Genomic DNA, 24819 nt, shown 5'->3' with positions numbered 1-24819 from the left:
CCAGAGTGACAGTTACAGAATAACTGTAGACTGTGAGCTCGATAAAATCAATCTGAGGCCTGGCAAAGCCACACGTAAGCCAATCCCGAGTCTGTGAACCCAATACTCATAGTGATGGGGTTCTTGGTCCATTCACCCAACCCCCCCCAAAAGAAATACCTAACTTATTTCAATAGTTTGAAGAGGGGAAGAAATCTCAGCTGTGATTTGGATTTGTTAAAGTGAGTTGGGGGGGAGAAGCCAGCCCTGCAGAACCTGGGGGGAATGGGATCCACGCCCTCCCTTGCAGACAGACTCTTGGGGTGGCCCTGGGATGGGGGGCCTGGGAAGGAAAGGAAAGAGGGGAGGTCGTTCCCCCCAAAAAAGATGGTGAGGTTGCAGAATGGCTCCTTCCCACTTTCCCGAGTCTCGAGGGGCGGGTGCGGGGGTTTCCGGAGGCCGCGGGGGCGCCACCTTTTCCGGCCCTGCGCCCCCAATCAGCGCCTCCCCAAGGAGTGAGGCCGAGAGAACAGACGCGGGATCCGTGGCGCACGCAGCTCCAGGCGGGGCGGACAGGCGGACAGACGGACGGACGGACGCACGCACAGGCGGGCACGCGCACGCACGCACGCACGCACGCACGCAGCCAGACCTCGGCGGCGGGACGGCTCTCGGGCCTCGGCCCCCGGCGCTCAACGAGGCAACGAGCGGGCGGGCAGACGGACGGACAGAAGGACGCACGCGCGCGCGGGCACGCGCACGCACGGACAGACGCGCGCACGTACGCACGCACTTACGCACGCACGCAGCCAGAACTGGGCGGCGGGACACTCTCGGGCCTCGGCCCCCGGCGCTCAACTAGGGAGCGAGCGGGCGGGCGGGCAGACGCCGGCGGGCCATGCGGGTGAGTGGCGGCGGCGGCGGCAGGCCCGGAAAGCCGCGGTGGCGCAGTGACGGCCGCGCCGGCGCCGGGGGAAGCCGGAGCGGCTGCGCAGGGCCCGGATGATGGTGGCGGCCGGGCCCAGACTCGGCGCCCGTCTGCGGCCCGCGGGGGGGACCGAGGCCTCGCGCGGCCTTTCCTCGCCCGGCCTCGAGCGCGTTGTTCGCCGGCCATTCCCGGGGTGTGGGGGGGGGACACTGGGGCCCTCGGGGGGGGGTCGTGCCGTGGCGGCCGGAGCCCGGCTGGGCCTGCGCGTGCGCGCCGCCGGGAGCGCGCGCTGACCCCGCTGGGCCTCCTCCCCGATAGGGATATAACCAGGGGTGTGTTGGGGGTACCTGCCCCCCCACTTTCAATGAGATCGCCCTCCCCCACTGGCCCCCCTTTGCCCGCCTTTCCAGTTGCTTGGAAAGGGGGGGTGTCTGGGGGGGTTAGCTAGGCCCTGGAGAGGTTTTTGGGGTCCCCCCCAAACCTGGGAGGTTTCCCCCTTCCACCAACCCAAACCAGGAACCCCGGCCTTGTACAGGCTTTTAATAAAAAAAAAAGTCCACCAGGAGACCCGCATATATTTACACACACCCCCTTTTATTTATTTTTTTTGGGGGGGGGGATCGTCCCAAGTGCTTGCACTTTTTTTGGGGGGGTGAAAGTGTGGCCACCCCGTGCACCACCAATTTTTTTTCAAGTCCTGGAGTTGGGGTTTTCGGGTGAGAAGGTCCCCCTTTTGCACCAACCCAAACCAGGAACCGCCCCCCCTCCCCCAGCCTTGCACGCACTGGCTTTTAATAGAAGACCACGAGGAGACTCGCACACATTTGCAACCCCCCTTTTATGGGGGGAGATCGTCTAAGTGCATGCACTTTGGGGGGGGTGAAAATGTTGGGTGAGAGGTCCCCCTTTTGCACCAACCCAAACCAGGAGCCCCCCCAGCCTTGCACGCACTGGCTTTTAATAGAAGACCACGAGGAGACTCGCACACATTTGCAACCCCCCTTTTATGGGGGGAGATCGTCTAAGTGCATGCACTTTTGGGGGGGTGAAAATGTTGCCACCCCGTGCACCACCTTTTTTTTTTTTTAAAGTCCTGGAGTTGGTGGGGTTGGCCCTGCAGTCCCAGAGAGTGGGGAGGTGTAAGCCAAGATTAAAGCTCCATTCTCCCCATCCCCCTTTAAAGAAAGGCATTTGGAAAAAAAAAAAACCTACTTGGACTTTTGTTGGAGAAGGTCTGGGGGAGGTGAGGGAGAGGTTTGACTTGAAAGTTTTCTTTGCTGCTTCTCCTCCGGGATTGGTTTTTGAGCCCCAACAGAGGCAGGCCTGCTCTCTCTGGCCTACCCATTTGGAGGCGGGGGGGGGGGGGGTGGGGGGTGGGGGGGGGGAAGGGCATTAAAACTGGTGAAGGATGGCTAGATTACTTTTTAAAGTCATGAAACTTTTGTTTTTAAGTGCTGGGGGGGGGGGGTCACACCCGGTGGTGTTGAGGAGGAAAGATAATTGTTGCTGAGGATGGAACCCAGGTGACAAGCACCTTAGCCCTTGTGCTAATCTTTTCAAAACCCCACCCCCACTGGTATTTTTTAAAACTGCCCCCCCCCCAAAAGCCATGCATGGAAGGGGCTGGGGCTATAGTACAGGTAAGGAAGGCCCTGGCTTTGCAGACAGCAACCTGGGTTGGATCCCCTGCATCTCATATGGTCCTCCCCTGAGTACCACAACCATTAGGGGTAATCCCTGAGTTCAGAGCCAGAAAGCAGCTTTTCCCAAAAAGCTATGGAAATGCTAGGTTTATCTAAGCCAGTGCTTCTCAAATAGTGGGGCGCGCCCCCCAGAGGGGGAGCGCGAGGCTCCGTAAAGGGGGGAGGGCGCATTTGACCTCGGCAAACACTGTCATAACAAGCTAAGCCCTGCGTTTATGTCTCTGTATGTCTCTGGAGCTGAGAGTTGCTGTGTCCTGCTTCAAACCCCACTTAGAAAAGCTATGCATTGCAAAACGTGCTCATTGTAGCCATTAATCCAGACATCACCTCTGACTAAAAAATCAGCTCAGATTATTTTATATATATATATATATATTGCAGGTTAAAGTTTTTTTAAATATAGTATTTATAATCTCGCGGGGGGGCGCATAAATGTTTTCTTCATCCTAGGGGGACATGACAGAAAATAATTGAGAAGCATAGATGTAAGCCCTTCTGTAAACCTACTTTTTTGTCCTTGTATCTTTGTCCTTGTATCCCTCCCTACTCCGACCCCCTCCCCCCAGTCCTAGAGTTGCTCGGGATAATGCAGGGTGTCTGAGCTATTTCTGCAGGACAGAGCAGCCTCCAGACTCCTTTACTTACTTACCTTCTAGAAAACTGAATTATCTGGGCTGGTATATTTCAGACCTGGACGCTTGAAGGCAGGTGGCAGAGCTGTGGGGCTTTGGGGTGTGTTTCCCCCCCACTGGAAGTGATCTGATAGTCTGTGGCCCAGGAACACCAGCCAGCCTCACTCCATTTCTATGGCATCCCTATATCCAAGGCAGTGCCTCCATGAGGGCAGGCCAGGTTTGTATCCATGGCAGTGCAAGAAATAGTCAAGAGCAGAGAGGTTTGTTTCGCTTGTCCCTCAGTAGTTCAAAGTTGTAAGGGAGATTTTATTTGAATTTGATATGTTTCGGAGCCAGAGTGGGGTCTCCAGGCCTCTTCCCCTAGGCCAGAGGTCTCAAACTTGCGGCCCACGGCCGCAAACGGCCCTCCGTACAACATTTTGTGGCCCTGCCCTAGAGGAATTTTGTTTTGTTTTAGTTGTTTGGGTCACACCCCCCAATGTTCAAGGCTTACTACTGACTTTGCACTCAAGGATCACCCCGACTTTGCCTCCTGCGGTCCGCAGGTAAATTGAGTTTGAGACCCCTGCCCTAGACCTAGGGTGAAATAGCAAGGTCTTCCAAGTGCTGGTTGTGGCTCTTTACTAAAGAGACATGAATCTTCCCAGAGGCCATCTGCAGGACCACAAAGGTCTATCCTCCAGGGCCAGCCCCTCAACACCCCCCTTCTGACACCATCCACAGGTTGAATTGACTTACCCCATTCTAGCCCCCTCCCCCCCATATCCAGTTGGCTGTGCTGGCCTCTTCTGTGCAGGTTCAGGAGTCCCCTCTGGCATAGGGGACCCTCATGGTCCTTCTGGGTGTCATTCCTGTCCACTCTCAGACCCCACCTCAAAAGTGTGTGTATGGGAGACTCTCCCTCTCCCTCTCCCCTCCCTCCCATACATTCAGTTGTATCAAAACAGGAATGTGTTTTGTGTATGTGTCATTGGCTACTACACACATTTTTTTTTTGGTTGGGTAAGATTTTGTCCACAAATTCAGGGTTTACTCGTGACTCTGCACTCGGGAATTACTTCTTTCTGTGTTGGGGGACCATAGGCTTTGAACCATGTTGACTGTGTGCAAGGCAAGCGCTCTTCCCACTGCCTTTGCTTTAGCTCCTACTCTACATTTTCTTAGATAATACTCAGAGTATAATATCAACGAGAGAGAGAGAGACTTTAAATATCGGGCTCTATACCATACTATATCAATACTCAGGCTCTCTGTCATCAGGAGTATCTGTGTGTTAATAACTACATTCTCAGGTAACATTCAGGCCCCATCTTAACAGGAGTGACTACGTGTGTGTTACTCTTTACTGTACATTCTCTTAGGTAATACTCGGCCCCGTTCTCAACAGAAGAGTTACTCATATGTTTTCTTAGTAATACTCAGGGTCTGTATCAACAGGAGTGTGAGTGTTATTACTGTACATTCTCAACAGAACTGCTCATTATACTTTCTCTTAGGTAATACTCAGGTTCTATATCAGGAGAAGAGCGAGCGAGAACAGTGTGTTTGTATATTTGTGTTTTTCATTATTATACACCCTCTTAGGTAATACTCGGGCTCCATCACAATGGGAGTTGTGTGTGTTATTCCTACGATATGTTCTTTTAGTAACGAACTTTTAGTACTCAATGGGAGAGAGAGAAAAAAAGAGGAGGGAAAGAGAGGTTTGTTACTGTGCATTCTCTTAGGTCATACTCCATCCCTATCTGAACAATAGAGAGTCCTCAGGTTCCATCTCACCTGGAGTGTGTATTATGTGTGTATTACTCACTACTATACATTCTCTTAGCTAATGCTCAGGTTCTCTATCAACAGGAGAGTGTATTATTTGTTACTACATATTCTCTTATGTAATACTCAGACGCCATCTCAACAGAAGGGTATGTGTGTCTTCATTACTACACATACCATCAGGTAATAACTCAGGCTCTATATCAACAGGAAAGTGTGTGTGTGTGTGATTCTTTAGTATACATTTTCTTTGGTAATAATCAGGCCCCATCTCAACAGAAAAGGAGAGTGTTATGTGTTACTGTACATTCTCTTAGCAAGCAATCATGTATGTGTGTGTATTTTAATTGACACTGATTCTGCCCACCAAGGTCCCAAGGTCATGCATGCACTCTCCAACTTTGCTGGATGAGTGGGGGGGGGCAAAAGGGGGGGTACACTTGGCTTAGTTGTAGGTAGATTTGTCTGCACTCACCTTGTGGCTAGTTTAATCCAGTGTGTCTTTTGTTTGCTTTACTAAACTAAGACACCAAAACCCTGAAATTGATTCTCTTGCCAAGGACTTTTATGTTCCCTGTTGCCACTATGTGTGCTACTTCCAGCTGACTTTGCAGGAAACTGGGTACTTTTGACATGTTTCCTTCATAGAAAGATTTTCTGGCTCTGGAACACTGAAATGGCTTTTTGCTTTTCCCTGGGAGAAAGGCCTGGGATGTGGTTCTGTGACACTTGATCTGGGTCCTCCCTGGAACCATAGCTTCCTTGGGGGTGTCAGGGTTCTCCTGTCGGCCGGATTGAGACTCCTTCAGTAAGACAGATCACCTCAGTGGTTGGGGCAGAGGTCACCCTGGGTATTGTACCCACACCTTGCAGACCTGGTCCCAGCTGCTTTGTGGCCCACACTCTCTGCCCCTCCTTTCTCTCCACATATGCCTGCACCTATGAAGGCTTCAGCTCAGGCCTAGATCCTTCCGGCCTTCTGAACCTTAATCCTTCAGCTTGTACTGGCCACCATTTCCCTCCCCCCATAGACCTCCTTCAAGGTACATGGGAGTGTGCCCCTGGCCCTCACTGATTAGCTGAGCATCCATGCACTTGCTTCATGACCTGCCCTTTCTCACCCTTTGTAGAGAGAAATGTCCATTAGTGGTCCCAGTAGGGCTAGTGGAGAAGCCTGAGCACCCTAGCCTTTCCCCGTGGGGGTGCCTGCTGGAGGAGTGCCTGACATTGCTCCTCATTCCAGGCTCCCACGAGCTCAGCTGCTGGTCACTATCTGCCTGTCTTGGGCTTCCTTGTCAAACTGGGTATGACTTGAGAGAGGTGCTTCTAGGAATCTACAAGGCTTTTAGAACTTTTTGGGGTCAGACCAGCTGCTTTGTGTGGTTTCTGGTTTGGGAGCCACATCTGGTGATGCTCAGGGCTTATTCCTGGCTCTGCACGGGGAATCACACCAGGTATCTGAACCGGATCATTCATGTGCAAAGCAAGCATCCAACCAAATGAAGGGATCACTCCAGCTCCCAGCTGCACGTTTTAAAAAGATCTTTGTCAGAAGCTGCTTTGGAAACAAATGTAGAATATGAGAGTGAGGGGCCGGGCGGTGGCACTAAAGGTAAGGTGCCTGCCTTGCCTGCGCTAGCCTTGGACGGACCGCGGTTCGATCCCCCGGTGTCCCATATGGTCCCCCAAGCCAGGAGCAACTTCTGAGCACATAGCCAGGAGTAACCCCTGAGCGTTACCGGGTGTGGCCCAAAAAACCAAAAAAAAAAAAAAAAGAATATGAGAGTGAACATTTAAAGTGTTAAATGTTGATTGGGTCTGAGCTGGTGGAAATACAAAAAGTAGGAAAAGGTGTGTGTGTGTGTGTGTGTGTGTGTGTGTTTTTCTAGGGTGGTGAAGATGTGTGCTTTTAAAATACATTTATACATGTATATTTAACAGAACTGAACCTAAGAACTGAAGGATGATACCTATACCTTCAGAGTAGGAAAAAGTGGTAATTTTTAGGGCGGTGTACTGGCATGTCTATAAATACACATTTATACATGCATATTTAACATGAACCGAAAGATGGTAGAGATCTCATGATGGAGAATGCCTCCAAACTTAAAACCAGGTGTAGGAACTGTAAGGGAAAAATAAAAACTTACTTTAGAATAATAATTACATTTATGCTTAATAATTTTTTCTTTGTTTTGGTTTTTGGGCCACACCCAGCAGCACTCAGAGATTACTCCTGGCTCTATGCTCAGAAATTGCTCCTAGCAGACTTGGGGACCATTTGGGATGCTGGGATTCGAACCACCATCCTTCTGCATGCAAGGCAAATGCTCTACCTCCATGCTATCTCTCTGGCCCCTATGTTTAAAAAAATTTTAAAGCAAATACAGATTGTGAAAAATAATCGTGATTTGCATGCATAGTGACCTTCCTAACAGTAAAAGATGATCCCATTCTCTTCAGAGGAAGAAAATTTGTGGGCACACTTTTTCATTTATCCTGTAGAAAGGGTCTGTGCATGATAGCAAGTTCAGCTTCACTAGCTAGCAGTACTCGAGAAATGGCTTTTTTGCATTGACATAGACTAAAATTAACCACTTCCAGTGAGAGTATAGAGAAGTAGTTTCATTAATATATTTGTCAGAAAGAATATAATTTTATGGGATTTTTTTTGTTTGTTGGTTGGTTTTGGTTTTGGTTTGGGGCCAGACCTGGTGACGCTCAGGGGTTACTCCTGAGCTATGCGCTCTGAAATCGCTCCTGGCTTGGGGGACCATATGGGACACCGGGGATCGAATAGAGGTCCGTCCTGGATCACCCGTGCGCAAGGCAAACACCCTACTGCTTGTGCCACTGCTCCGGCCCCTCCCCAAATTTTATAGTGATTTTTGTTTGTTTTGGTTTTGGTTTTTGGGTCACACCTGGTGGCACTCAGGGGTTACTTCTGGCTCTGTGCTCAGAAGTCGATCACATGGGATGCCGGAATTCGATCTGGGGTCCATCCTATGTTAGCCATGTGCAAGGCAAATGCCTTACTGCTGTGCTATTGCTCGGACCCCTGATTTTTTTTTTAAGAGAAATATGTAGCATTGCTTAGCAAATGTGTTTCACGTTGAAATGACCAGTCCCCCGGAGAGATAGCACAGCGGTGTTTGCCTTGCAAGCAGCCGATCCAGGATCAAAGGTGTTTGGTTCAAATCCCGGTGTCCCATATGGTCCCCCGTGCCTGCCAGGAGCTATTTCTGAGCAGACAGCCAGGAGTAACCCCTGAGCAATGCCGGTGTGGCCCAAAAACCAAAAAAAAAAAAAAAAAAGAAATGACCAGTCCATGTGTAAAGATTTAGTCAAAGGAGGGGCCAGAGAGATAGCATGGAGGTAGGGCATTTGCCTTGCATTCAGAAGGATGGTGGTTCGAATCCTGGCATCCCATATGGTCCCCCGTGCCTGCCAGGGGCGAATTCTGAGCGCAGAGCCAGGAGTAACCCCTGAGCACTGCCGGGTGTGACCCAAAAACAAAAAACAAACAAAAGATTTAGTCAAAAGAATTACAAAAATTGATGAACAGAATGAGCACACTCCAGCTAATACCCTCTTACTGAGAATTTCTTTTAGTTCTTTGCTATCAGGAATGAACATTTCTATTTCACCACCACCATCACCACATCCAGCAGTATTCAGTTGAGGGATGGGATGTTGGAGATCAAATCTGAATCAAACACAACGCCCTACCGTTGTACTATTGCTCCAGCCCATCTATTTTTATTTATTTATTTATTGGTTTTTGGGCCACACCGGCATTGCTCAGAGGTTACTCCTGGCTGTCTGCTCAGAAATAGCTCCTGGCAGGCACGGGGGACCATATGGGACACCGGGATTCGAACCAACCACCTTTGGTCCTGGATCTGCTGCTTGCAAGGCAAACGCCACTGTGCTATCTCTTGGGGCCCGTCTATTTTTTATTTTTATGTTTGGGTTTTGAAGCCACTCCTGGCTGTGCTCAGGGTTGAATCCTGGTTCTGTGCTCAGGGATCACTCCTGAAGGTTCTTGGGGTTGCTGAGGATAGAACTTGCGTGTGAGGCAAGGACCTTAACCATCACACTAACTCTGCAGCCCTTGAACGTTTCACCAAGTTTTTTGAGAAGTCATTGCATTTCTGTAATTCTTTATTTCATGGCTACCCAAAGGATATTAAATGTCCCCCCCCCAAAATAAAACAGGGCTGTGAAATATACAGAATGTTAAGATTTAGTTAGGTGTGGGTATCTGTTTGGGGGAAAAATAACTAACATGCTAATAGTGATTATGAGAGTTAAGTATTCCTTCTGGGTTTTCATTTTCCCTTTGATTTTCTCCAGAGCATGTGTATTTGCAGCCCAGTGCATTCACTCAAAAAACTGAGAACATCTGCAGAAACTATGGCCAGCACATACTGGGAGCTGAAGTCATTGGGCTTAAAGGGTCCCTGGGTATATGATCTGTTGGCTAAGTGTCTAGGATTTTACCTCTTTTCTGAGCCTTGTCTTCCCCATACATCAAGATCTCCTTAAATGAAATTTAAGGAATAATGAATTGTTCGTCTCATGAAACTCAGCTACGTCCAGCTGGTGCTTTTGTTTTTTGTTTTTGTTTTGTTTTTTTGGGGTCACACCTGGCAGTGCTCAGGGGTTACTCCTGGCTCTGCGCTCAGAAATCACACCTGGCTGGCTCAGGCGGACCATATGGGATGCCAGGATTTGAATCACCCTCTGCCCTGGATTGGCTGCATACAAGGCAAATGCCCCATCACTGTTCTATCTCTCCAACCCCTAGCTGGTGCATTTGTATGGCTGGACCAGATATAGACTCAGGGACATCTCCTATTCTTAGTGACATTGTAGCCTTGCTGCTGTTGTCACACCCCACAAATAGTCATCACATTTAAAAAAATTAAGACACGGTGTTATTCACAGTTAATATTCACCATGTTATTCACAGTGTCATTCAACTTATTCATAGTTAACTTGACGGAGGGGCATACCCGCTGTGCTCACGGCTTACTCCTGGTTCTGTGCTCTGGGATCACTCTTGGTGAGCTTGAAGATGATGGGGTGACGGGTACAAGCCCAGTCAGCCATGTGCTAGGCAAGCATCTTACCTTGTACTATCATTTCATCCCTCTGAGTTAATCATTGTTAAGAGTTTCAAATGCAGAATTTTCCAAACACCAACCCACCACCAGTGTCAACTTGAGATACACTTTTTAAGGGGGTCACATTCCTGTCAGTGCTCATGTTTGGAGGCCCCCAGGGAATGTTGGGATGGGTTCTGCCTATGAATTCCCAAACTGTCCTGTTATCCCCCTTTCCACCAGCTCCCTGCATTTTCGGGCATGGACACAGGCAGGTATACTGGCCTATCCACACCCCACATGGTTTTCTGACACCCTACCTGAACCTTCTACCCCTTGCAGGGAGCTGGGCTGTGCCGTGAGGCTAGAGAAGCAGGTAGGTCCTTGTGTGCCCAGCCAGGGGCCAGTTGGGTATCATATCTGCCCAGTCTATTTGTCCACCGGCCTGTGTGCAGGAAGTGGGGTACCTATGAAGAAAGATTTAGGAGCTTTAGGATATGCCGGATGTGAACCTGTCATACACTGACATAGATCTGGGCCTCCATGAATGAATGGGGCAACATGGCTTCTGAGACGTGGGGGTGTATATCCAGCACCCCCTTCTTTAAAGCCGCAGTGAGAGCTGCCCTGACTATTCTCTGCACTGACTTCAGAACTGCAGACTGGGACAAGTGCTGTGCCTTTTAGGAGAGCATCTGCCTTGACTAAAAGGACATTTATTTTCCTGTCTGGAGCTCTGGATAGCAAGCACCCAGAGCCATCTGTTCTGTTCTTGGAGCAGAGTGGGCCTTTCCCAAGAGACGGTGACCCTTAGGAGTGCCACATGGGTTGGGGTATTGACTCAGACCCCACGTGCTCCCTTGTGTGGATGAAACCCACTGGAGGAAACTGGCTTGCTTGGGACTTTCAAACTTGGAAAATACTGATCTTGAAACACACTGCAAGAGATTCAAAGTCTTTCTCTGAATTTGAGGAAATAACTTTTTTTCCTGCAGGCATTTTGTTCTTCCATTTATTTATTTATTTATTTATTTATTTATTTAGTCACATCCAATGGTGCTCAGGGGTTACTCTTGGCTCTCCTCTCAAAAATTGTTCTTGGCAGGCTCAGGGGATCATATGGGATGCTGGGGATTACACCCAGGTCTTTTTCGGATTGGCCGCGTACAAAGCAAATGCCCTGCCTACCATTGTGCTATTGCTCTGGCCCCTCCTTTTATTTATTTATTTATTTATTTATTTATTTTTGGTTTTGGATCACACCTGGCAGTGTTCAGGGGTTATTCCTGGCTTTACACTCAGAAGTCGCTCCTGGCAGGCTTGGGGGACCATATGCAATGCCGGGATTCGAACCACCAACCTTCTGTATGTAAGGCAAACACCCCACCTCCGTGCTATCTCTCCAGCCCTCCTTTTAATTTTTTTTAATAGCAGTATTACTCCACGTGTTTTTTTCTGTCCCTACTAACTTCAGTTTGATGTCCTACTCCAAGGGTTTATTTTTATCCACCTTGACCGAACCTTTTAGTTTTCTTTCTAGATTGATGTGAGCCACAACTCCCATATCAGTCTGCCTCCCTCTGATCTCTCTCTCTCCTGGGGTTCTGTTGTCCTGTCTAGCTGAGCAGTATTTGTATTGTGATCAGTTTCTTTGCTCCTCTCTTCACCGGACCCTTAATTTCTGTCACTGGCCAGCGTGAAGTGTCGCAGTAATCTTACATAGGTGTGCATATATCTTTGCAAATTCATTACTTTTATTCGTGGGGTAGATAGATGCCAAGGACTGGGATCGCTGGGTCCTGTGATGGTTCTGTGTTTAGTTTTGTTTGTTTTGTTTTTGTGGGGGGCACACCTGGCTGTATTTGTAGCTTCCGGTTCTATGCTCAGGGATCACTCCTAGTAGAGATTGGGGGCCATAAAGGGCACTGAAGATGATGAAGCCTTGTTGTCCATGTGCAAGGCAAGCACTCTTCTGCTGTACTGTCTCCTGGCCCATATATATATGTATGTATGTATGTATGTATGTATGTATGTATGTATGTATGTATGTATGTTTTTTGTTTTTTTTTTAAGACTTGTCAAGTGAAGCAGTGGGGGTGGAGAAGGAAAAAAGAAATCTGTAACTGGCTGTGATCATCCCGGCCCTTATTTTTAATTTCTTGAGCTATCTCTACTCTTTTTTTTTAAACCGTGGTTCCAAGGTTGTTTATAATAGTTATTTTCACAGATAAAGTTGTTCATAATTGAGCTACAGTCATAAAATTTACAACAACCTTCACCGGTGTACATTTCTACTATCAGTGTCCCCAGTCTCTCTCTTACCCTCCCTAATGCCTTCTTCCCTTGCACCCATCCTTGTCTGCCTGCTTCTGAGGCAGGCATTTTATTTTTCTCTCTATTTTCTTTTTTGACACTGGTTTGTACTACTGTTAATGAAGGGGTGCTATGCATGTTATTTTATCCTCTTTCAGCATCCAGTTTTTGTCCAGAGTGATCAGTTCCAGTTATCACTTTTATAGTAGACCCTTTTCTACTCTAACTCTAACTGCACTCTTCGCTCTTTGTGGCAGGCTTCCTGCTTCCTACTAAGGACTCATCTTAATCCTCATCTCTATTGTCTCTGGATATTATCCCCACAGTTCTTTTGTTTTCCTTATATCCCACAGATAGTGAGATTTTTCTGTGTTTATCCCTCTCCCTCTGACTCACTTAACTCAACATAATAATCTCGTCCATCCATGTATAAAAAGATTTTATGACTTCATTTTTTTCCTAATAGTTGCATAGTATTCCTGTGTTTGTAGATGTACCATAGTTTCTTTAGCCACTCATCTGTTTTCGGGCATCTGGGTTGTTTCCGGATTCTTGGTATTGTAAATAGAGCCACAGTGAACATAGGCGTGCTGAGAGCATTTTTTTTGTGTGTTCCTAAGGTATATCCCTAGGAGTGGTATTGCTGGATTATAAGGAAGTTCAATTTCCAGTTTTTTGAGGAATGTCCATATTGTTTTCCAGAAAGACAGGACTAGACAGTAATGAATAAGAGTCCCTTTCTCCCCCATCCATGCCAGCACTGGTTGTTCTTTGTGATGTCTGCCTGTCTCTGTGGTGTGAGATGGTATCTCATTGTTGTTTTGATTTGCATCTTCCTGATAATTAGTGGTATGGAGCATGTTTTTTTATGTGCCTTTTGGCCACTTGTGTTTCTTTGAGAAAATGTCTGTTCATTTCTTCTTTCTGTCTTTTGATGGAGTCTACTCTATTTCTTATAGAGGCCAATAAAACAAGTATATGAGACAGATACACAAGTGCACACACACATAGCTTGGCTTTTTGATACAGGCCACCTATCTGGTTTGAGGTGATGTGTCATTGTCCCTTGGGTTTATGTTTCCCTGACAAGTGAACATGTATCTCCTGCATATGTGGGTCTTCCTGAAGGAGGTGTTTCTTCAGCTCCTCTCCCCACTTTTTTTCTTATTGCTTTAGACTTTTTAGTCAAGCTTTTGCAAATGTCTTTGTTTCTCGGGGTGTCACTTCTAGGGGTTTGGTATGTGGTTGTCCCTCTCTTTCAGCAGGATTTCTTCATTTTAGTTTGTCTTTCTCAAGAAACTGCCAAGATTTCAGTCCATTGCAAGTCTTTTGTTGTTGTTGTTTGGTTTTGGTTTTGGTTTAGTGTTTGGGCCACACCCAGTAGCTCTCAGGGATTACTTCTGGCAGGCTTGGGGGACCATATGGGGTGCCGGGATTTGAATCACCATTTGTCCTGGGTCTGCTGCGTGCAAGGCAAACGTCCTACCGCTGTGCTATCTCTCTGGTCCATCCATTGCAAATCTTTTGAAGTATCTCTTATATTCTTCCCTGATGCCTAAATTCCCTGAGTTTGCCAAAACCTCATGGTTTTCAGTGTGGAACTGGGCAGTATTGGACCATATTATTTTGGGGTGCGTGGCCAGGTCCCTTCGCTGTTGGTGACCTTGAAAGACAGGATGTTTTCCAGACTTGGAGCTGTTCCTTGAGTAAGCTCTTGGCATGATAGCCCTGGTACATACTGGTACATAAGCTCTCTCCTTACTATATTAATATATTAACATTCCAGGCAAGCACTTCACACTAGTTCATATTTTTGATGTTTTAAAAGCAGTTGGTATCAGGAGTGTTGGGGCATTCCAGTTTTGGAATTTACATGGTAACTATAATGGGAAGGATATTCAATGTACCGCATTATATGATAGTACAGTGGAGAGGACACTTGTCTTGCACATGGCTGACCCATGTTTGGTTCCAGTATGGTCCCTTGAGTATTGCCAGGAGTGATTCCTGAGTGCAGAGACAGGAGTAATCCCTGAATATCAGTGGATGTAACCCTCCCAAATCAGCTATGAATTTAATAATATTTAAGACTTTGAGTGCTGGGCCTAATCTGTGGCACAAGTGATAGGGCAATTGCCTTGCATGAGCTAACCTAGGACGGACCACAGTTCACTCACTCCCCCGGCATTCCATATGGCCCCCTCAAGCCAGGAGCGATTTTTGAGCTCGTAGCCGGGAATTACTCCTGAGCGCCACTGAGTGTGGCCCAAAAAGCAAAAAAAAAAAAGGTGGAGGGGGAGGCTTTGAGTGCTGGTGTGTGGATTTTTAAGATTCTAATGAACCTCTTGATTCTGCAAGTACCAAATCCAAGAGAACGCATTGTCTCCTAATTCTTAAGATGCTTCTAGAAGAAAATTGTGAATTCTTACTTAATAATGTTACTGTTTCCCATAATTATGGAATGCCCATGTGTATGTCTGGGAGAATAAACCCAGATGGCATGTACCAGAGCTGCCATTGCAGGCAGACCCCCCCCTTTGTTGAAGGGTCATGTCGTTTGTTGTTGTTCACAGAACACTGGCCTGCCTTGTCGCTTCTGTGACTGAAGTTCCAAGGGGCTTTGCTTCTAGATGAAAGTTGGAAAGAGAAAAGCACTTGCTGGGTACTGGCCAGGTCCCCCGTGCTGCCTGTGAGGCCCCGCCTCTTGCTACTCTTGCCTTTACTTCGCCCTTCTTTAGGGCTGTGTGTTGGTTGGTATGATTTGGCAGGTTATTTTTTGACTCTGGGAAGCCTCAGCTCTTCTCTGGATAAATTTATGGTAATTGCTGCTTCCCTTCATGCTGCTTGGGCTCAGGGAAGCATTGCTAGGAACACTCCCCTCAGAGAGCCAGGATCTGTGACCAGTATAACTACTGATCTGTTGATCTTATTGATCATCAGGCCTACAGATTTCCCAAGAAGGAGAGGAGGGAGAAAGTTAAAAGAGATTTGCTCTGCCCTTCCCAGCATGGCTGGATCCTGGCCTCATCTCTTTAGTTGTTTTTATCTTTGGGCCACCCCAGACTATGCTCAGGGATCACTCCTGGCGAGGCTCCGGGAACCTATGTGGTGCTGGGAATGGAACCCAGATTGACTGTGCCCTCTTTGCTGTATTCTCTCTACAGCCCTAGATACCTAATTTTGGGGTTTTGTTTGATTTGGTTTGGTTTTTGGGCCACACCAGTTGACGCTCAGGGGTTACTCCTGGCTATGCACTCAGAAACTCCTTCTGGCTTGAGGGGACCATACGGGATTCTGGGGGATCTGACCTCGGTCTGTCCTAGGCTAGCGCTTGCAAGGCAGATGCCTTACTTCTAGCACCACCACTCCAGCCCCTAGATACCTAAATTTTAACTGAAGGATACAAACTTTTGGACTCCTGTTTCTAGATTGTGGACTCTATCTCTGTTTCATGAGGGAATTTAAAAAATTAAAAACGAAGGGCCGGAAAGATAGCATGGAGGTAGGGCGTTTGCCTTGCATGCAGAAGGCTGGTGGTTTGAATTCCGGCATCCCATATGGTGCCCCGAGCCTGCCAGGAGCGATTTCTGAGTGTAAAGCCAGGAGTAACCCCTGATCGCTGCTGGGTCTGACCCAAAAACCAAAACCAAAACAAACAAAAAAAATCAAAAATGAACCTCTAGTTAGGGAATTTGGGTTTTTTTGTTTTTGTTTTTGTTTTTTGTTTTGTTTTCCTCGTTTTGGAGGGGTCACACCTGGCTATGCATAGGATTCATTCCTGGCTCTGCACTCAAGGATCACTCCTGACAGGGTTCAGGAAACCAAATATACATGGTTGCTATTGCTATTGGCTGTATGCAAGACAATTATTTTTTCTTTAGAGCAGTTGTTGGGTTGGGACAAAGTGAGGAGGATGGTATAGAAATGTCCCTTGTTCTGCCCTCCTCACAGATAAGGCCTCCTTGTAATTAGTGACCACACAGTGATACATGCTAATTGCCCAGTCCCAGCTCATTTCCGAGGTGGTGGCTTGGGAGGTAGGTGTGGTGACCTTGCTGGAGTCCTGCCAGCTATCACTGCAGTGTCTCACTGGGTGGTGGCCCTGCTCTCCCTGCCCTCTGTCCCCTGCCTGTGCATCCGGATCTTGTTGCTGGAGCCTAACCCTGCGGCCTTCTTGGTCCTATGAGCACTGATGGTCCTTCTGGGACCTGGTGGTCTGTCCTGTCTTTAGTGTCTGAGCAAAGTTCCCAAGTGCTGGCGCCACCCTGTCCTGACATCCATCCGCTGTAGCGGATCATGGTTGCTTCCATGTTAAGACCATCAAGAGGGGCCGGAGAGATAGCATGGAGGTAGGGTGTTTGCCTTTCATGCAGAAGGATGGTGGTTCGAATCCCGGCATCCAATATGGTCCCCCGAGCCTGCCAGGAGTGATTTCTGAGCATAGAGCCAGGAGTAACCCCTGAGCGCTCCCGGGTGTGACCCAAACAAACAAACAAAAGACCATCAAGAATAGAATTATGGGGCCAGGCGGTGGCGCTAAAGATAAGGTGCCTGCGCTAGCCTTGGATGGACCGCGGTTCGATCCCCCGGTGTCCCATATGGTCCCCCAAGCCAGGAGCAACTTCTGAGCACATAGCCAGAAGTAACCCCTGAGCATTACCGGGTGTGGCCCAAAAATAAAAAAAAAAAATGAATAGAATTATTAGCCACATCTGCAGGGTGGATTCCTGTGTGGACATTGCATTGCAAAGTAAAAGATTTTGATTATTTCCAACAGTGCCCAGAATGAGCCCCTGGCTCCCTCGTATGAAGCTGCTCTTCAGCCCCTGGCACACCACCACCTGGCTTCAATGACTGCGTGCCTGGCGGGCCCCCTCTGCTCGGGGTGACTGTGCCAGGATCTGGCCCTGTGAACTGCCGTGTTTGGGGGCCTGAGCTATCCCCTACCAACCCTGAGCAGTCCCTTTCAGTGTACTTGCCTGCTTGGCTTCTGTGGCTCCTTGGCAAGGTCTTGTTCACTTCTTAGTGGCCCTGACTTTCTGGCTGGGTTTTCAGAGACCTCAGTATGGGTGATCAGTCCTTGATGCATTGCAGGCTTTGTGATTGGTGTGACCTCTTTCTCTCTCTCTACCCCCTCTTCCATCTCTCCCCCTCTCTCTCTTCCCCAATCTCTCTCTCCTGTCTCTCCCTCTCCCCCATCTCTCTCCACCTCTCTCTCCCCCCTCCCCCCCTCCTGCCTCTCTGTCTCCAGTCTTTCAGAAGTGTTCCCGTTTGTTCTTAAAGACATTCGTGTCTGCAGCAGTTCTTCCTGGCTCCTGCCCTCTGTGTTGTGTCTGGGCATCTCCAGCCCCAAGGTCATCCCTCAGGTTTTCCTCCCTTGTTGTCTGTCTTCTGCTCTTCTTTCTGGAGAGTCAGATCAACTGTTCCATAAACAGTGTTTGACATGCTGAAATGTCCTTGATTTGAGGGTTTTTCATAATTTGCTGACCCAAAAAGAAAACAAGAACCACTAGCATGTGGGTATTTACAGAAGAAGAGCTGTTCTCTGCTCTGGCCAAGTCTCAGGTACTTGCGGTCTTAAATCAGGAGCCAGAGCTATACCCTGCCATCCAGAAGCACCGAGTGGTGCCCAACCTTGCATTCACAGGTGCCGCATTCAATGGCTCAGATTCACTGCGCTTGGCTCTGCTTGGTCTCATCTGGGAGCCATCTGATTTGGGCGTCATCCTGATTGATTGCTGAATGGGCACCCCCAGATCCAAGGCAATGGGAAACATGCAGAAGGCAGTGGACTTTATTTCAGGTTTGAATTCAGGTTGACCTGTGTGTAGTTGGGCATGTATGAAAGATGTATTTTGCTGCATGATGACTTTGCTCATTGTGGCTTTGTGGCCTTGAAGGTGCTGTGCTTATATCTCCAGTGACAGTGTCACAGATCATGTTTGGTCGTTGCCTTTGGATCACAGGGATAGTTGTGGCTCACTCATGCTTGGTTAGTGGTGGAAGGTGGGGTGGCATGTAAATCAAAAGGACCAAGAGATAGAGACCATTTCTGGATGTTTCTGTGAGCATGTAGAACCCAGCATCTGATGTTGTCCTCACTCTCACCCTCCTGTTCTCTTTTGTCTCTCCTTCCAATCCACTCCTGACTCATGGGAGAAAGCCTACATCCTCCTCCCAACACTCCTCCTGCTTTGGTTCTTAAACCCACATAAGTGCCAATGGTTGTACCTTTCTGAGAAACTGCTAAGGGAGTTCTCTGGGTGATTGATTATCTTTAGTAATGTCTGTGTATCTTTATGTTTTTTCTTTTTTAATTTGTTTTTGATTTTGGGCTACATCAAGCAGTGCTCAGGAGTTACTTCTGGCTCTGCATTTAGGAATCACTCTAGGTGGCTTTAAGGGGACCATATGGGATGCTAGGGACTGAACCTGGGTTGGCTGTGTGCAAGACAAGCATCCTACTTGCTATTCTGTCTGTCCATCCCTGTGATTTTTTTTTGGGGGGGGGCCACACCCGGTAATGCTCAGGGGTTACTCCTGGCTATGCGCTCAGAAGTTGCTCCTGGCTTGGGGGACCATATGGGACGCCGGGGGATTGAACCGCGGTCCTAGGCTAGCACTGACGAGGCAGACACCTTACCTCTAGCGCCACCACGCCGGCCCTGCTGTGATTTTTCTTTTTGTTTTTGGGCCACACCCGGTGATGCTCAGGGGATACTCCTGGCTGTCTGCTCAGAAATAGCTCCTGGCAGGCACGGGGGACCATATGGGACACCGGGATTTGAACCAACCACCTTAGGTCCTGGATTGGCTGCTTGCAAGGCAAACACCGCTGTGCTATCTCTCCGGGCCCCTGTGATTTTTCTTATTCACCCTCCTTCTTCCTTTTTTGTCACTGTTCTTGTGACAGGCAGACCTTTGTGCACACTGGATAGAGTTCCTTCCCCAGAACAGTCTCTTCTGGCTGTGGCATGGCAAGAAGTTACCAGTGGCACTGGAGACTCCAGACAACATAGCTGCCAGGCTCACACTCAGTGCACGTGGGACTCCAGGAATTTAAATGTGTGACAAGGCACTTGTTAAGGTAGCAGCCCCCAGAGCTCTGTGCTGTTTACCAGACTTAGGCCTAGTTCTGTATGTTTTGCTCTTACTGCCCTCCATGTCCCCCACCTCTTTAAGTTTTGGGGCCATATCTGGCTCTGCTTAGGACTTAATTCCTGGCTCTGTGCTCAAGGATCTCTCCTAGCAGTGTTTGTGAGCCCACATTTAGTGCAGGGATCAAACCCAGGTCAGTTGAGTACCTGGCAAACCCCCTACGGCTGTATTGCTACGCTGGGTCCTGCTTCTGTACTTGTAAACTCTCATTTGGAGCTGGTCGTGGTTTTGTTTGGGTTTCATTCTGTTGGTGACGGCCTGGTACTCAAGGCCTCAGACATTTGTTGAGGGTAGGGAGAGGCAGCAGCCTGAGAGGGGATGTGTGATCCGTTGCTTCCCTTTCTGCATCTCAGGACATACTTGGGAAATCAAGGCCTGGTGAGCATCTGCTCAGAGCCCTGCCTGGTACAGACCTACATTTCTTGCCAGCCCAGTGGGAAAAATGATCCCTGCTCCCCAATTTCTTGGGACAAGCAAGGACTTGTCCTTTACAGGGAGGAGAGTTGGTCCCAAACCTCTGCAAGTTTCCAAGGTCTGTTTTCCTTCGTACCCAGAGAAGAATTATAGGAGATAAAAATCATGAAGCCAGGGGTTGAAGCGGTGGCACAGCAGTAGAGCATTTGCCTTGCTTATGGCTGACCTAGGACGGACCTCAGTTCAATCTCCCAGCCTCTCATGGTCCCCCAAGCCAGGAGCGATTTTTGAGGGCATAGCCAGGAGTAACCCCTGATCACCGGGTGTGGCCCTAAAACCAAAAAAAAAAATCATGAAACCAAATATTCTTTTTCTTTTTTCGGGAAATCAGAGAAGTAAAAAAGAGATATATGCTCTTCTCTAAAGGCTTGGAAAGAGCAATATTATACCGTTAAGCAAGTGTGGGTCAATCCCCAGAACAAGGAAGTTCCCTAAAGTATGAAAGTGCCCCCTTGGGAGCACAACAAGCTCAAAACCCTTTATCATAGAAGCATTCCTGACAGAAGTGTGTACCTTCCTCTACCAACTTAGTTTGTGTTCCTATCTCCCCAATAGTCCCCTGAGTCCAGTACTATGGTGGCTGCCCAGTGGAGGAGAACCTGGAGTCGTTGATGGTCTCCTGCAGTTCTTAGCGTGGCCTTGTGCCAGCTGTGCACCCTCTTCTCCCAGGGGTGCAGCCTTGCTCTGGGCCTCAAATTTTGCTTCTCACTGGTTTTCCTAACTCTTCAGGTAGGTTCTGTCTCTCCTCATCTTTGGGTTACTGTAAGTCCCGCACCACTTTTTTCCTAGTGTAGGATTCTAGCCCTCCACAGAACCCCATCGGCTCTGCCCGTGCTGTGGTGGGGACCTCATCCCTCTCAGATCTCACTTTCCCTGTCACTTCTAATTTTCCAGAGTCTGCTGCCTGCAAGCATCCCTCTGTGGATCCCTCTTCCCTTTAGGGCCTTTGTTCCTCATTTCCCTTTGCTCTTTTTTGGGCCCGTAGTGTTTTTAAAATGTGCTCTACTTAGTGGTACCAAAAGTTTCATATGAGCCCATCTGGGAATTTCTCATTGCTCATCATTTGACTGAACGACTTTAAGATTTACTCTTGTGGTGCCGGGAAAGTGGCGCTAGAGGTAAGATGTCTGCCTTGCAAGCGCTAGCGTAGGATGGAACACGGTTTGATCCCCCGGGATCCCATATGGTCCCCCAAAGCCAGGGGCAGTTTCTGAGCGCATAGCCAGGAGTAACCCCTGAGCATCAAACGGGTGTGGCCCAAAAAACAAAACAAAAAACAAAAAAAGATTTACTCTTGAGAAGGTCAGTCATTAAAATTAGATATGCCTGGATGTTTCCTAAGGTAAAGACTAAGGGATGGTTGGTTCAAACACCACAGTCTGGTCAGAGACAAATAAGGCTCCCAAGTAGTCTTAGGATTTTCTACAGTGTTGCTCTTGTTTGTTTTGGGGCCATACGAAGCAGTGCTCAGGAACGACTCCTGGCTGTGTCAAGAAAACCATATGGAATGCTATGGATTAAATCCAGCATACAAGATGCTTTGCCCACTGTACCACTTAAGCCCCAGTGTACAGGCAGTGTGTGTGTGTGTGTGTGTCTGTCTGTGTGTGTCTGTGTCTGTGTCTGTGTCTGACCGTGGAACCTGGCTTCCCTGCATGCAAAGCCAGTGCTCCAACCGTGTGTGTGTGTGTGTGTGTGTGTGTGTGTGTGTGTGTGTGTGTGTGTGTGTGTGTGTGTGTGTGTGTGTGTGTGTGTGTGTGTGTGTGTGTGTTTCCTGGGCTGTGTCTGGCCATGGAACCCGGCTTCCTTGCATGCAAAGCAGGTGCTCCAACCCCGTGTGTGTGTGTTTCTGGGCTGTGCTGGCCATGGAATCCGGCTTCCCTGCATGCAAAGCAGGTGCTCCAACCCCATGAACTTTTATCTCCCTGACCTATTTATGGCCTTTTATCACACATTTAATGGATTTCCGATCGAAGGTCACTGCCTGCATGTGTTTCATCACTTCTAGAATTCCAGAATATTGATAGCATTAATGATACTGTCTGTCACCACCCTGGTATGATACCAGGTGTCAAGGAGAAAGTCGAGGGTCAGTTGTAGGTGGCTGGTCTTCACTCAAGTCCCTGGGGAGCACTTTTTGGTTCTGTCAGTTTAGTGGAAAGAACCTGGGATGTTTTCCTCCATCTGTATTAACAGTGCCTGCCAGTTTCATCTGCAGATCCCCCCTTCTCAGTGGGCATGTTACCAAAGTAGACTAAGCTCAACTTCCTTCAGCTTGAGTCTGAAGGATTGAAACTGCTCACACGGGGAAGCCTGTTGAGAGAAGCACCATCTTGGATCAATGCCCACAAAGTCCCCCCATGCTTTCAGGAGTGAGGCATCTCTGCCCAACTGTCTCAGTGAGGGGCTTTGGGTAGTTGCCAGTAAGGGACAAGTGAACCAGGAAGGAAAGCACAGAACAAAGTTTGCAGCTGAGAGCAGCATTGAATTGAGAAGCTGCTCTGCCCAGTTACTTTCCTCTAAACCGGAAAAACTCAAGACTTCCTAGAGTCCAAGGCAGCCCCAAGGCAGGCATATTTGCAATGTTGCAGGTACAAAGCCCTGCAAAGGCTTTCTCAGAAAGTTTCTTCCAGTGCAGATCCTTCTTCGTGGGCCAGAGAGGTAGGAGAGTGGATAAGACACTTGCCTTGCACATAGCCAATCCAGGTTCAATCTCCAACATTTCATAATGTGCCCTAGTACTTCCAGGAATGATTCCTGAGCACAGAGCCAGGAATATTGCTTAGGAGTAACTTCTGAACATTGCCTGGGGTGGGGGTGGTGGGATAAGCTCAAAAACAAACAAGTAAATGAACAGAATCTTCTGCCCACCTGTTGGGCCCATGGGGTAGGTGGCCTGTCTGTGGACCCATGTCTGCTCCCTACCGCTGGGGGAATGCCATTTCTCCTCACCCCCAGTGTAACTGAGACTATTTATAAAGCTGCAAAATCTCTGCAACCTACCTAAACCCATGCTTCCAGACTCCCAGGCCACTTCCAGAGCCCGGTCTCTGCAGTTAGTCCTGGTGCTCTGCCCTTCGTCCTGCCCATCTCCTGCCTGAGGACAGAGGACATCACTGCCAGTTGCCTCGGATAGCAAGTCTAGACGCCTTGGACTTGCACCTGGCAGATGTGCTGGGACTTGCGCAGAAGCTGGTTGTTCTGTGTTCCAGAAGCGTTTCTATTCTATGAATGAGCTGGATTTGACTTACAGAGATTCATTCAGAGTCTCCACACTTTTTATTTTTAATTTTTTTTAATTTTTAATTAATTTTTTATTTTTAATTATGAGAACAAAGATGCAAAGAAAGGGGACAAGGTAAAGTTACAATGGAAGGACAATCACTCATAAACAGAATTCTCAGTAGTCCCTTTATTTATTTATTTATTTATTTATTTATTTATTTATTTATTTATTTATTTATTTATTTTTGGGTTTTGGGCCACACCTGGTGATGCTCAGGGGTTACTCCTGGCTGTGCACTCAAAAATCGCTCCTGGCTTGGGGGACCATACTGGCTCGGGGATCCCCATATGCCTGGGATCGAACCAAGGTCCTTCCTGGGTCAGCCATGTGCAAGGCAAGTGCCCTACTGCTGCACTATCTTTCTAGCCCCTCCACACTCTTTTTAAGAGTCCTCTTTCCCCATCTCTTTATCAAGATTTAGTTTCCGTGCCATAAATGTGCCTGTGACTTTAGAACAGAGGTCTTGAGTTCTGTCTCTGTTATAGTCATCTAGTTGTAGAAAGTTGTCATCACCTCAAAGAGAAGGCCTAATTGATTTGCGTCACTGAGGTTTCACTCCAGACCAACACAGAACCACTTTGTGTCCCCACTCCACCCCCAGTCTGCTTAGTGTGTCCCCATAATCTCCATCACTGACGGTCCCAGAGGCATGCACCTTGCACCCAGCTCATCCATGGAGTGGCTTTTGGGGATCCAGCCCCACTGTGGCATGGCAGGTCAGTTTATCCACTGCTGAATTAAGGCCCAAGCACCTGGGGGCATTTATGTTAGATTCTGGTGAGAGTGGATTTTCAGTTGGTTTGTTGGAGAAAATTTTCCATTTGAGTCCATGTTTTGTTTTCTCTTTAGAGCTAATAAAATCAAGTGTAATGCCTTTCAAAAGCCAGCTCCTATGATATTCATTGCATTCAGATGCTTTTCACTCACTATGATTCTTCAGATATACTGTGATCCATACTACACAAAAAGTGCAAGTTCTGCAAGGTGGAATATTGGCCATGAAGCCATGGTATAACCCTAGCACAGGCAGTAAGAGGTCTCCTGTCACACACATGGGAACCTTTATCACAGCCTGTGTGTTTGGGTCATGATTTAGGCATCAGGACTGCCGCCATCCCAAGTGGTGAACGCTGGTGTAGGGCCTGGGGCTCCTGTGAATGTTTTGGAGGTCACACATAGTCCCCATTTCTGCGAGTGCTCGCTGTTCCCAGGGGAGGGAAGTAAACTGGGCACCCCCTAGGATGACTTCCCTCACGCTTGCTTCCTTGGAAGAGCCACATGAGCTCTTCTGAGCTTGAGGGATCCCCTCTTGTCTGAGCGGGACTCCTGTGATGAAGGATGGTGGCTGGGGTTGGGTTGGGGGAGGCTGCAGCTGAGGTCAGGGTCCTTCTCTGTGCCTGAGATTCTTTGAGGTGGCAGTATGGCCCTGAACTTTGGGGTGCAGGAGCAGAGCAGTGCCGACCCA

The 24819-nt window shown here is 48.3% G+C and overlaps 1 protein-coding gene across 1 annotated transcript in view; it reads left to right on the top strand.

Moving 5' to 3' along the window:
- Window positions 1–785: 785 nt before the first annotated feature.
- The window catches only part of CUL1 (cullin 1), a 64090-nt gene continuing 40056 nt past the window's right edge, over window positions 786–24819 (top strand). Inside the window, exon 1 of the mRNA XM_049769407.1 lies at window positions 786–883. The gene's annotated coding sequence lies outside the window, so the exon portion shown is untranslated. The remainder of the gene's footprint in view (window positions 884–24819) is intronic.

The sequence above is a fragment of the Suncus etruscus genome, chromosome 1, assembly GCF_024139225.1.
Source record: "Suncus etruscus isolate mSunEtr1 chromosome 1, mSunEtr1.pri.cur, whole genome shotgun sequence".
Taxonomy (NCBI): domain Eukaryota; kingdom Metazoa; phylum Chordata; class Mammalia; order Eulipotyphla; family Soricidae; genus Suncus; species Suncus etruscus.
This window is presented reverse-complemented; position numbering and strand designations above follow the sequence as displayed.